The sequence below is a fragment of the Cyprinus carpio genome, chromosome A3 (genome assembly GCF_018340385.1).
Source record: "Cyprinus carpio isolate SPL01 chromosome A3, ASM1834038v1, whole genome shotgun sequence".
In the NCBI taxonomy this organism is placed as follows: domain Eukaryota; kingdom Metazoa; phylum Chordata; class Actinopteri; order Cypriniformes; family Cyprinidae; genus Cyprinus; species Cyprinus carpio.
The window spans coordinates 24910828-24924097 of record NC_056574.1 but is presented as its reverse complement, the minus strand read 5'-3'; the positions used below and the strand labels follow the sequence as shown (position 1 = coordinate 24924097).

General features: G+C 35.2%; 1 pseudogene; it reads left to right on the top strand.

Moving 5' to 3' along the window:
- Window positions 1-718: 718 nt before the first annotated feature.
- LOC109079773 lies at window positions 719-2294 on the top strand (annotated as a pseudogene).
- The last annotated feature ends 10976 nt before the right edge of the window (window positions 2295-13270 follow it).

The window sequence follows — 13270 nt, the reverse complement described above, 5'->3', positions numbered from 1 at the left end:
TCCACTATCATATTCGAAAATATTAGATAATATTGCAGAATATTCAAAATACTCTGTGGAATTTATTGGTTTTACTGTTTCTACAGAATAAAATTTCTTTAAAAAAAAAAAAGTCTCCAGTCAGCAATAGGACGACATAAATATGAGAAAGCACGCAAAAGATTAACTGAAAGCTTTTTAGTGAATTGTCATTTTTGATAACTGTGATTCCATATTCAAAATATAAGATGTATTTGATCAAATTAAATCATTATAATATTTCTGAATATATCACATGATGTATATTTTCTCAAATTCATATTGTGACTGAAATTTTCTTCATAATTGGATGTCATCATTAGTCTGCTTGTGGTCTGTATTGCATGATGCTGCTTTTTAAAACGTTAATTAGGGGGTTCTTTGTGATGTAATGGGGCAGCAGGGAGCAGTAAAGGAAGATTTAATCAGGGCATTTTTCAGCTGACTGAATAAAAAAAATCTGTTGCATCTGAATTGATAAACCTTTCATCTTGTATTTTTAATGAAGTTTGGCCTAACCTTATTTTTTATATCTTGTTTCTAATGTTGCTATTGAGTTTATTAGTGTTAGTAACTGTTAATTAAATGCAAAACACAAAACTTAGCAGTAATGGCTGGGAATCAAACAACGTTATTTCTGTTTGCTGCAAACAAAACCAAAATATAAAATAGGATAAGACAAACCACTGGAGAGAGTAACATGCGTTTTGTTACAGTCTATCGCTTCACTTGTCTCTGCCACAACATTATCGCCTTCCCAGAACGTAAGTTGCTAATTCACAATCTCCTATATTACGTACACTGTTGATGATTGGCCGTCTGAATGATTGATGTACTCACCAGCCACAGGATGTCACTGTCTGCAAGTCACAGTGTTGCCGTGTCCGCCTTTTGAAGATCTGGCAACACGTGTAGAAAAGCAGTGAAGTTTACATTTAGCTATGGCGAGATGTCATCAGTAGTATTAAAGGGTTACTCCATCCCAAAATGAAAATTTTGTCATTATTCACTTACCCCCATGTCGTTCCAAACCCGTAAAACCTTCGTTCGTCTTCGGAACACTATTTAAGATATTTCGGATGAAAATAGGGAGGCTTGAGACTGTCCCACTGACTGCCAAATAAATAACAGTGACAAAAGGTCAGAAGGGTACAAAATAGTTGTTTACGCCTTCCTGTAGTTTTTTTTTTTTTTTATGGGTTTTAAAAACTAAGAAGTTAACACCATGTCCTTTAATAAGGGCACAGCTTGTTGACACATGAAAATACAACACTGTGCTCTTGCAGTACAGTTACGTATTTCCTGAAGTGTAATCAGTAGTCAAATAAATGCACTGCGTTAACATCCTGACTTTTAGTTTTACAGTTGTAAAATATTAGCAATTTCTTTTGCAGAATTTGTATCATCGTTGTCTTGAAATAGCATTCATGGGAGAATCTGTGCTCTGCCATACATTGTCTCTAAAAACAGATATTGGTAATCCTCAAAAAATTTAGTGCACCTTGATAGTAGTAATGGTAAGAATATGAATAAATAATTTTCATAAATAATGGGTTTGCAACACTCTGAAACTACATATTCATTTAAAAAATCATTACCAGAAAATAATTTTTCCTCTTTCTTACAGGTGTTGCTATGATGCAGTTCCAAAGTCCTCCCGTCGACAGTCTCAGTTTTCATTTTCTGACTGAGTTTGCTATTAGTTTAGAAAAACTTAAGCTGTACCGAAGCTGCAGGGGTGTGATCATAACATCAGTACATCATCAGAAACATATGCTTTAGTGAAATCCAGTTTAGTCTAATTCATTGACAGTGCTTTTTTTGTTAAAGACCCTGCCAAAGGTGTTTTCTGCAGGCCTAGATATCTTGGAAATGTACTGTATACATGTACTGTATATATATATATATATATATATATATATAAGCCCAGAGCACTGTGCAGAATTCTGGAAGGCTGTACAGGACGCGTGGCTTAAGCTTTAAGGGTCCACCAAGGTCACAATCACCACTATCAATGTGAGTGTCACTATAAACTCTTTCTACTGTTTTATGATAACTGGATTTTTGTGTAAAATATTCCTTTAAGGTCAAATTGTGAGATGAATGAATGAATGATGCAATTGTTGTGTTTTTAGGGCTCCAGGCCTGCAGGTGGTTGTTTGTTGGCTTTGTGTTGTGACTACAGGATCATGACTGATAACCGTCACTATGACATCGGTCTCAATGAAACACAGCTTGGTATAGTTGCACCTTTTTGGTGAGTATTATTGGTGTTTTTAAATCTTGAAATAATCCAATCAATAGGAAAAAAACCACTACACTATCTTCTCAATTGGATTCAAAAAATACTTTGCGCAAAAGAAACATTTTTTTTATTATTATTATTAAAATTTAAAACAGTTGAGTACATTTTTTTTCAGGATTATTTGATAAATGGAAAGATCCAAAGATTAGCATTTATGTGAAATAAAAAGATTTTGTAACGTAATACACTTTACCATTCAAAAGCTTAGAGTTATTATATTTTTATTTTTTGGAAAATAAATTATAGAAATTAATACTTTTATTTAGCAAAGATGTTTTAAATTGATCAAAAGTGATGATAAAGACATTTATAATGTTAGAAAAGATTTCTATTTCAGATAAATGCTGTTCTTCTGAACTTTTTATTCATCAAAGAAACGTAAAAAAAAAAAAAACTACTCAGATGTTTTCAACAGCGTCATAATAATAAATGTTTTTGAGCAGCAAATCAGAATATCAACATGTTTTCTGAAGGATCGTGTGACTGGAGTAATGATGCTAAAAATGTAGAAATCACAATAAATTACATTTTAAAATATATTCAAATAGAAAACAGCTATTTTAAATACTAAAAATATTTCAAAAGTTTACTGTTTTGCTGTACTTTGGATCAAGTTAATGCAGCCTTGGCAAACAGAAGAGACTTCTTTAAAAAACACTAACAATTTTACTGTTCAAAAACTTTTGACTGGTAGTGTATACTAGGCAATTAATTTTTTTCTCTAATTTCTAGCTTTTAATTGGCTTAGAAATCAGATAACTGCTGGACAGTTATGAATAATAATGATTTGTTAATGTTTATATACTACTAACACTTTTTTTTATCACATAATAAGGCAGAATAGTTTCTATACTGTAATAAATGCTAGCATTGCATTGTTCATATACTTTATTTATTACCTGGAGATGACACAAATAAACCATATACTGTTACAATCGTATGTTTAATGTCTTCATGTTTCCAAACATTTCTGTTTTTCTGTGTTAATCTACGCCCCCTGGTCTTCAGCTGGGTTTCAACTTGTTCCTGAGGATAAAGTTCTCAACATAGCTTCTGAGACCACAACGAAATGGTTGGCCGTCCCAGGTAAATGGTATTAGCTTGCTCCAAAATATGAAATTTTTGCCTGTATTAGTACATTTCGTTCATGAACAGTGTTTTTTTCCTACAGATCATGCCCTTCAGATAAATAAGTCCATGATGAGAAAACCCACAATAGACAAACTTCTTGCAAACAGAGAAGCCGACACCACAAACTTTGTCAGTTTCTTCAGTGTAGCTTCTTAATGGAGTAATAAAAAATGCATGCATAATAATTATAGAAGAATTGGGGCTTATAGAAGAATTTTAAAGCTGCAATTTCAAATTTAATTATGTATTTCTTATAGCTATAGAATGATACTGTACAATTATTTGTTGAAGAAAACTATTCTTTTTTTTTTTTTTTGTTAAGTCTAAGACAGCACTACACATCAAGCATTAGTAGGCTAATGCAGTGTATATCTGCTGCGAGGGAACAACCTTGATGTTTTTCAGAGGAGCTTGACCTCAACAGGAAAGTGATCACTCACTGCCAGGGCCTGTGAAAGAGACATGAACACTTCAGACAGAGGAATACACTCAGCAATAACTCAACTCTCCAGAGAGCTAGAATACTGAATCCCAATGAGGCAAAACCTATCCTTACCCAACTCTGGCTCAATCCTTGGGCTCCCATGAAGTCAAAGACCTGCGCTGATCCAGAGGACACTCCTTTCATCATGTCAGAGGTGGCTACAATCTTTATCAAGCATATAATGGGTCATTACATAACATACAGTCATGCCCAAAAATAAGGGCACCCTTGGTAAATATGATCAAAGAAGGCTGTGAAAATTAATCTGCATTGTTAATCCTTTTGATCTTTTATTTAAAAAATTGGGAACAAATCCCATTCATATTCACAATTTTGAGTACTCTAGGGTGATTATGAACATGAAATTATTGAGCCATGGCTTCCTGATTCACAGAAATATAAATAGGGGTAAAAACAAAGCCCAAATGCCCTTAATCATCCATCACAATGAGAAAAACCAAAGAATATATTTCTGATGTGCAGCAAAAGATAATTGAACTTCACAAATTAGTGAAGTGGCTATAAGAAAAGAGCTAGAGCAGTGATAATTCCCATTTCCACCATCAGGGCAATAATTAAGAATTTCCAATCAACATAAAATGTTACGAAACTGCCTGGAAGAGGACGTGTGTCTATATCGTCCTAATGCACGGTGAGGAGGAGAATTTGAGTGGCTAAAGACTCTCCAAGGACCACAGCTGGAGAATTACAGAAAATAGTTGAGTCTCGGGGTCAGAAAAATTGTTCAACAGCACCTACATCACCACATGTTGTTTAGGAGATATTCAAAGAAAAATTCTCCTAACTCATCCAAAAACAAAACTCCAGCATATTCAGTTATCAGACACGACTGGAACTTCAAATGGGACTGGCTTCTATAGTGAGATTAAACTAAAAAATGAGCTTTTTAGCAGCAAACACTCAAGATGGGATAAAAAGTACCCCATGTGTACAATGAAATATACTGCTGTATTTTTGATGTTGTGGGCCTATATTTCTGCTGGAGGTCCTGGACATCTTGTTTAGATACATGGCATCATTGCATATTCTATCAAATACCAACAGATAAAAAATAAAAAAGTGACTGACTCTGTTAGAAATCTTATAATGGACCATGTTTGGATCATCCAACCGTACAATGATCCAAACACAAACCTCAAAAACAACACAGAAATGGGTCACTGAGCTCAAAACCAAACTTCTGCTATAGCTATTCCAGTTCCCTGAAGAATATATAGAAAATGAGAGGAGTGAACTGAAGAGGAGAAGCTCCGACATGGAGCTGTGAATCTAAAGGGTCTGGAATGATTCTGGATGAAGGAATGGTCTCTGATCTCTTGTCAGGTGTCCTCTAACCTCATCAGGCATTACAGGAGAAAATTTAGACCTGTTAAACTGGCAAATGGAGGTTTAAAAAAGAATTCAATAAAAGGGTGTCCTTAATTGTGTATTAGAGAAAAACATTTATTTCATAATGATATTTCCCACCTTTTTAAATCCTTATTATCCAATGAAAGTTTAGATTTTTGTGAATTTTATTTTTTAAATAAAAGATCGAAAGGATTAACAATGCAGATTAATTTTCACAGCCTTCTTTGATCATATTTACCAAGGGTGCTCTTATTTTTTAGGTTTATCTTATCCAGCAAAATAGCTTGTGATGTCTTTGTACCTGTCATAAGGGCAGTTTGTGTATGTGACCGTTGTGTCCGCACTATCAGGGATGAGCCAGGTGTAACTTTGGTCAGTGCGGAGGCGTATTTTTGACCAGTCTGAATTCGAAACGTAGCTACAGCCAGCATTGAAGTCTCCCAAAAGCATGATGTTCTGGAAAAAATTTTGAATTGACATAAATCGCCCAAATCATATTGTGTATTAGCATAGTGATGATTAGAACAGTGTAAATTAAATTACAATGTCTGTCATGTTAAAAGGACTAGTTCATACAGTGTGCTCTGCATCAGTATAGTTACAGTACATTTGTGTTCAGACGTTGTCTAGCATTCAAGACGACATCGTGCAGAGCATCAATTTCCCGCACAGCGACTTCTGGGGATGTATGCTGAGGAATGAGGGCAAATTCCCGGACAGCTATAGAAAAGATTTGTTAGTGCTCAGTATTTCGAGTAAAAATAAGAATCCGCTCAATAAGAAGTGATGTTTAGTGTCACTGTGAGCTGTAAATTAATTTTAATAATTGAAATTCAATCCTTGCTAAATCCTTGATAAATAGTAATCTAAATACAGTCATTGTATTTATATTGCATTATAAATACATTGTACACTACTGTTCAAGTTTGGGGTCTATAGGATTTATTATTATTTTTTTTTTTGTAATGTTTTTGAAAGAAGTCTCTTATGCTCACCAAGGCTGCATTTATTTTTATTAAAAATACAGTTTAAATACTTAAAATAAGTTGCATATATAAAAATAAGTTTAAATAACTTTTCTATTTTACTATTTTCACCTGTGATGGTGAAGCTGTGATGTTTTATATTTCTGTGGAAACTGTGATACATTTTTTCAAGGTTTCTTTCATGAGTAGAAAGTTGAAAGGAATAGCATTTATTTTAAATAGAAATCTTTTGAACAAGTCTTTGACTTGATAAATTCGTGTAAATCAATAATGCACCCTTGCTGAAAAAAAGAAAGTATTATTTCAGGGGAAAAAAAAGGTCTTACTGACCCCAGACTTTACAGGTAGTGTATATTCAACCCTAAATATGAAAATCACATCCTTTTCATTTCCATTGTGGCCTGTAGCACGGCTCTTAATTTCAGGGGAACTGTGGATGAAAAGCTTTTGCTGAACAGTGCCTTCTGACTATTACTGCTAACATTCTCACAGTGAACTCGGACCTCCACCTGTATTAGAGGAGAACATCACAACAAAGGGTTCTCTGTTGAAAGTATCAGTTCCACAGGATTCACATCCATCATCATACTGGAAGCTGTTGGCAACGGCCACTGTCTGACGTCTGATGAGAATAAAAGTGCAATTATTCATTTGATATGAACCACATATATACATACAATCTTATATGATATGTGAACTAAATGTTACCTGTAAATAAAGAGATATCTCTCTTTGTAAGTGTTCCTACCCAAGGGCTCACTTACAATGTACTGATATTCATATGGAGAGGAACCTCTGGTAATGAAAATAATTTGTATTAATTTATTTACACAATTAAATACAGTAACATACAGCCAGTTAAGACAACTTACCCATTCACACTAAGCATCAGTTTCTTAGTTGCAGAGAGATCGCTGTCTCTCACTTCTTGGATGAGTACAATGTCATAACGGTGTACTACCTAATCGACACAATACAGTTACCAAATGAGAGCATGTAAGGGTTTTATAGGTTTGGGTGTCACTCACTTTGGTAATGATGTCAAGCAGGGTGGCATTAGATGTTTTTGAATCCCCAAAGGATTTAATGTTGAAGGCTCCGATCAGAAAGGAGCTTCCCAGGTGGACAGATACAAGGAGTAAACCTATGGTAGTAATAATCTTCATCCTGTATATAGAGATAAAGCACATATTCAGACATTTATTAAACAGTAGTCATACCTGAGACAGATTTCAAACTAGACATATTAGCAATACAGGTGAAAGGCATAAATACACTTACACTCACAGAGAATCTTGATAAATAAATATAACTGTCACTCAGTAAATCTTACTCTATATATGCCTCAGTTTTGAATGCATGCAATAAAATAGCTCTACCTGCTGTTGAGATCATCTATCTATCTATCTATCTATCTATCTATCTATCTATCTATCTATCTATCTATCTATCTATCTATCTATCTATCTATCTATCTATCTATCTATCTATCTATCTAGTTACAGAATGTGGACACAGACACAGACCCCTGGAAATTAACAGGGACTGACAATGCAAACAAGTGTTAATTGACAGATATGAGAAAGATGAGAATGTTAATCAGACTTTCCTTGTTCGTAGATGCAGGAGATTGTGGAAGGAGGGTTGTCGCTGAAGACAAACGCTGGAGATAGTCGATGGAGTACAAGGTAGAAGTCCACTTCGAATGAACAAAACCGGACAAAGAGGAGAGATGAGGTGTGTGCTTAAATAGAGGTGCTGGTGAGTGAACGGGATGAGCAGTAGGTATGAGTGATCAGGAAATTAGGTCAATGTGCAGGCTGTGTGTGAGTGACATGGGGAGAGTCAGGGAGAACATAGAACCTGGCCAATCTGTGACAGTACTCCCCCCTCCCAGAAGGTGCAACCTCGCGCCAGAGTCCATCCTGGGGAGAGAGGGTGGGCGCCCTGGAGTTGGGAGAGTGACAGGTAGAGTGCAGGTGACCAGGGTGGTATTGGTAGGTTGGCAGTCCTCCTGGTTGGTACAGGCGACACTGGAGACCAGGGAGGTGCCGGCATCACCAGAGGCCAGGGTGGCGCTACCAGTATATATGTATATATATAAAGCCTCCATGGGCTGGGTGGCATTAATGCACGGGCTTACCTGGGCTTAAGCTCAGGGCTCCGGGCTGAGGAGGGCCCCCGGTGATGCTGGAAAATATTGTGACCTCATTTTATAATGAGTTGACTGTTCCTTTAAAATGATGCTTTATCACTCTAATTTTAATGCACACGGGCGAGCCAAGTAGGGTCAGTCAAACGCTCCAAAAAATTTCTAAAAATAAAGTGGAAAGTCAGTCAAATGTGTTCTTTGTCCTTTTTCATCTTAACATAGTTGAACTCGCAGTAGTTAGTTTGTTTGTTATTTGTAGGGGAGTCCGCTTTTAGTTACTATGCCACCCGCAGTTGGAATCAGCTTCCAGAAGAGATCAGATATGCTAAAACATTAGCCACATTTAAATCTAGACTCAAAACTAATCTGTTTAGCTGTGCATTTATTGAATGAGCACTGTGCTACGTCCGAACTGATTGCACTGTATTTTATGTATATTTTCCTATTTTTAACCATTTTAAATCAATTTCTAAATCATTTTAAAAGGTTTTAAGTTCCCTGTTTTATTGTGATTATTATTATCATTATTTAATTTATGATTATTTTACTTCCTTTTATGTAAAGCAGCTGGTGGAATGACCTCCCGATCTCAATTCGAACAGCTGAGTCTTTACTCATTTTCAAAAAACATCTAAAGACTCATCTTTTTTGCCTGCACTTAACCAACTAATACTAGTACTTACCTTTTTCTTTTTCTTGTCTATCATATTCAAAAAAAAAAAAAAAAAAAAAAAAACCTGGCTACGTGTTCTGTACTAGACTAACTGAGACTTGTCATAGCACTTGTATACCGTTGTTGTTCTCTAGTTGATCTGATTGTTTTTACTGTTCTCATTTGTAAGTCGCTTTTGATAAAAGCGTCTGCTAAATGATTAAATGTAAAATATAAATGTAAAGAACTTTGAATTACCATTGTGTATGAAATGTGCTATATAAATAAACTTGCCTTGCCTAGCCTAGTGGTTCAAAATTCTTCTTGCTCTGCCACAAAAAAATTAAATTGTTTTGTTATTGTTGTTTTGACACCAAAATTTTAGATACCAGTTAAATTTTACAATTCTCAATTCCAATTTCGATAACACAGCAAAACAAAGAACAAAGAAAAAGTACAAATTAGAAGCAATTGCCCAAATAAATAATTAGAAAAAAATACAAATCAAATAATGCTTTAGGAAAACCTCAAGCGTGTGATGGAAATGTTATGGCCCTTACCATACTGTGATGCCGTGTCCCGGAGTGACAAGACAAAGCCAATAAAATCCATTATAAACGAGGCATTTGTTGCTTTCAGTGGGGACATAATTACTGACTATAATGACTTATACTGTCTTTTTACGCGTTGCGTATTGCGATGCGTAAACATAAAACCTTGTTTGCATTTGTGATTGGAGAAACGACAAATAACAAGCGCTACTCTACACTGCTCAAAACTTGTGTTTAAATCATCAGTGGCAAATTCTTTAAATATGAAAACGTACTTACAGGCTGTGAGTCAGAAGCGCCAACCTGTCCTTGCAAAGTTTGAATTGCCCCAGCCTTTGTGCCACAGACGGCATTAGGCTTCAGGAAACAGTACTCCTGAAGCCTAAAATGTGCAGCACACATCTGAATATTTGGGTTGAACTGTTCTGGAACAGTGTTGTAAATACAGCTTAACCACTGATTTCTAGTTGTGTCCTCTTTCACAATGAAACACACATTGTCTCCACAGCATGGCGGCGGTAGCAACAATACTACAGCGAGAATCAAAGTTTCGCCTTCTTTCTTTGCGTAAACATTTGGGTGGTGTTATGCAAATCTTCCCACACAGGCAAGGCTTTTTAGGAGGGCGTGGATGAATCTTAACTTTTATAAAGAATATCTCTTTGGGTTTGAGACTTTAGTCTTTGCAACTTCAGGGATCTTATCTATGCACGAACAGCTTGTAACACTCCAAAGAGAAAAGAAAAGTTGAAATTGCATCATATGACCCCTTTAAAAATGCAAAAATACAACTTTGGTGATGAACACAAAAAGTAGTGTAGCACGTTACAAAGGTTTCACTCTTTAATATTTGCCTAGTTATTGAGAATAACTGCCATGATGAACAATATTTTTACATATTGTGTAAAGAAAGATTTGTGAAAACGTAAATGAACTTACCATCCTGATAGAAAGATTCACAAGCAGAAAGACATATTTGTGAAGGTGTAAATCAAAGTACACAGAACAATTTGTGAAAGTGCACATTCACCTTCGCTTATTTACCTTCCTACTCTGTTCCTTATTTAATGTTAATTAATAATGCATTTAACCAATATGAACACATACAAATTAATACTATACGTTTTTATATGTTGATATCTGTGTAAAATATGTCAGACTATGTGCATATGTGTAGTTTATGATATTTTGTGGATTTTATATGACAGACCTAGGTTTGGATATTTTGTTAATGGCATTTATTACTGCAAAATAAAACATCAACAGTGATGTTATTTATTGTTTGTTAATTATTGTTCTAATTATTCTGTATTTTAGTTTGCTGTATGCGATTGCTGTAAAGTAGCAATTTGATGATTTCATGTAAATTAAATGTTCAATTAGTAACTGAATGATTGTTCTGATCTGCCATATATTAGGGGTTAAACAAATTGCACACAGATAGCAAAAATCATCTGGCCCACATCTGGCTCAGACCCTTTGGAAGTTCTGGGCCGGATCCGCAACAGACTTGGGCTGGTGTCTTTTGGCACAACGGGCCAAAACCGGCACAGATCTGATTTTTAGTGACTATGATTCCTTTATAGTGATTAGGCCTACAAACACACACACACACACACACACACAAATAAGCAGAATACACATCCTGAATTGAAATTCAATTCACGTTTATTTTTATGCTTTTCATATGTTGCAGCTTTACAGAAAATGCATGTTTCTATGTTACAATTAAAAAGTAAATTAAGGTGACTGTGTCAGAGTAATGTCCATATCCCAGGCAGCAACATATAGTGTTGGCCCAGATTCGGCCCACATCTGGCCCACCTCTATTCCACACGGGCCAGATGTGGGCCAGATCTGGGCCAACACTATATGTTGCTGTCTGGGATGCCACAGTATTTGTACAGTTTTTGGATAATACAAATCATACAAGTAGATAATTACTGTATTTAAGCAGAAACAATGAATACAGTTTAACCAATGATTACAAGCATCTTACATAATACATAATTAAATATCTTATTGTCTTACGCCACTGATATTTTTTTGTTAAGTTGTAACATGAAGCTCTTAAACAACAAAAGGTTTAAAGTACTGATTAAGATACTTAGACAATTGCTGTGCTGAACATTTTATTTAAACTGTATTCATATTAAAACAATGGAACTACTACACAAAACCATTCAAAAGCAGTGCCACTTTGCATATTTTGTTTCATTTTGATAAATTTTGCACAAAAAGCTGACTAGAGGTTGAACAAGTTTACAGACAGACAAAATTACATTTTGCACTAATAATGTAATAATATCACTCATACTGCAAATTATTAAAATGGCATGTACAACTTTATGACATATGATGAAAGTAAAAAGCCACATTTATCATGTACTGTACAGTTCATAAAAGATGATTATCTGAACAGTGCCTGGGACAGGTCCTTAAATATTCAGATCAGGGGTGTGTTTCCCAAAAGCAACTATGGTTGCAAGTTCTGTTGTTACCAATAGAGTTCAATGGAACTCACCACCATAGTTAGCTAACAGTGCTTTTGGAAACGCACCCCAGATCTGCAGTGATGACAAGCACAACATTGGATCCTGTTATATTGTAACATTTGCTACAGTTGTTAAACTAGTGGCAAGTTCTAAGCTGAGTTTGAGTCTTATTGCAGAGTACTACACCATGCACAAAGTTTTATACAATTACACATAATACACAATTACACTGTGAGGATTTATATATCTCTGTATAAATGAGGCAATGAATCTGTGTGTGTGTTCTGTTTGCTGCTTTTCTTGACAATCGTTCATCCAATCTACTTCACAATCAGCAGGTGTGTTGCTGGTGCAGAACCAAGTGTGTGCGGTGTTGAGGATGGGATCGTTAAGATGAGTGGTACTTTACAGTATGTCTTAGTCCTCAGCAAGCTTTTGTTACCAGGGGTGCTAACAGCGCATTCACAACAGTGATCATATACAATGTATGCATAATTATTAGGCAAGTCTATATCTGATCTTTTTTTTTTCTAGGCACAGTTTACCAATTCCAAACCACACCATTCTTAATAACTACTATTAATTTCTGTATTTAATAATTTTATAAGTGACACATAATTGTTAAAGAGGGCTGGAAGTTGAAAACGCCTTATATTCAGAGCCGGATAAGTAGGATCACAGAAAAACAGGTTGAGAAGAAAAAAGATTAGCTGCAAAAGACATTAAGAATTAAGGTGAATAATTAGGTGTGAAACCAAGAATTAAATCATCAGGAAGCCTTTAGCCACCATTTGGAGTCTCCAGAAGTGCACGGTTTCAGTTTCTCAGAGACTTGGGTAAGGTAAAGAATCATGAAACATCCTCTTTATAAGAATCCCAAGCTGCAGTGTAGAGAAATACATGAAGACAGATAAAAAATAAAATAATGGAAAGATAGGTTGAGATAGGCTTCCTGATGGTTTTACACCCCATTTTTCACCATAATCCTTAAAGTATTTTGCAGTTGATATCTTTTCTCCTCAACCTTTTTATTATTATTATTATTTTATATTATTTTTCTAATAGTAGTAGTAGTATTAGTATTTTTTTTATGATCATGTTGCCCCAACAAACATTTCTTGTTCA